Genomic DNA, 1,717 nt, shown 5'->3' with positions numbered 1-1,717 from the left:
TCAAGGCTTGAACTTCTTTATGTTGTTCTCCACAAACACGCTCAGTTAGTTCTTTCTGAGCATTTGAGCTGAGACCTAAGATTTCAACAACAAACTTTGGTTGGTATTGAGAATAGGCATCCATAAATCCGGTCTTTCTGGAAGTCACAAGCTTATAAGCATGGGGTAGAAGAGTTCCATTCAAAATATTAAATATAAAAGCCATAGGTTTGTATTTGGAAAAAGGCGAAATTGGTTTGTAGTTTTGTTTTAAATTTTCAGTGCCAGCTTCATCCAGTCCATCTATTAGCACTGCTGTGTTCTGATCTTCCAGGATGAACTTAATCAACTCGTTTATTGCATCCAAAGACAGACTTAACTTTGCAGTAAGTGGGAAAAAAAGAAAGTTGTACAAATCCGTTTCCCGTTCAAAATTGATGTCACCTATCTTTATGTAGAATATGAAAGAAGCATCTTCTAAACATGTCTTGTCTAATATATGCTTCAGAAGCATTTGTGTTAAAGTACTTTTGCCAACACCAACTACACCAACAACTGCAATTGATTTGCTGTATTTATCAACATCCGCTTCACTAATTTTCTTGAGTTTAAGTTTTTCTTGTGCTTCAAGTTTTGCACTTTCAAACAAGTTTTTCACTGTAATGTCACCTTTGAGTCCACTTTCCTGATGTATTAACTTAGCCAACCGTTGTCGACGTTTTTTTGGATCTGTTTCATCAGGATTTGACCACCCAGAGTATTTAGCAAGGACAAGTTCAACCGGATCCACAATCCTCCCATACCCAACACCACATTTTAATAAAGATTCCTTCTTAGCATGGTTTCGTAATTCTTTCTTGATATTCTCAACTAAAAACATGTGATATTAGCAATAAAACCTATAAATGTTTTGTTGAGCTGCAGACAGACCAACTGCTTCAATAGGTCAAAACACATAACAGGTCAAATCAGTGACCCTGTGTGCAGCTCATTTAAATTCATATTATTGGCTCCACTTTGCTTATCATTCAAAAATTTTGTTGCATACATCAAAAAAGATACCCCTAGAGCAGTGGCGGATCTAGAAAAAATATGAGGGGGGTGTTCGGTTTAGGGACCTAATTAATGAAGCCGTTCGATGCAGTTGAATTTTTTTTTCGGAGATTTACCGCATGTAAATTCAGCTTTAAAAACAGGTAGCGCATTACACTCGCGAAATATGGAACAACTTCTGCGGAACTGTTTATTTAAAAAAAAATGCAAAAACAAAGTACCTACTAAAAATAAATCTGTAATGGTCTTGCACTGCTAGATATACATCAATGTTTCAGCAGTAGATAAATATTTGCGATTAGCTACATATATTTTGGAATCTTGTCAAACAATTGCAACTCTTATAGTGTACAGCTTCTTGCCTTCAAAACAGAAAAAGTGGATGATGCATATTCTGCATGTACAAATTTTACAAGCTTCTTTAAAAAAAGCAGGTATGTCAATGAATGATTATGTCTTAAGAGTTCACTTGCACCATCGGCTAACGTTGCATGACATGTAACTTCCAGATACTATACTGGCCTTCAAACTGCTAGATGGTGCTAACTTAGGCCCAAGTGAAAGACAGTTGGCAGTGATTTAAAATTTTGTACAATGAAGTCAGCTCTAAAAAGGGTTTTTCAAAACCCTGAATCTTTTTAATCTGTTAAGGAGGAATCTTATATTGGTGGCTCAAAGTTGCTTA

This window comes from Ascidia mentula, chromosome 6 (genome assembly GCF_947561715.1).
Source record: "Ascidia mentula chromosome 6, kaAscMent1.1, whole genome shotgun sequence".
NCBI classification, from domain to species: domain Eukaryota; kingdom Metazoa; phylum Chordata; class Ascidiacea; order Phlebobranchia; family Ascidiidae; genus Ascidia; species Ascidia mentula.
Note: the sequence above shows the minus strand (reverse complement) of the source record.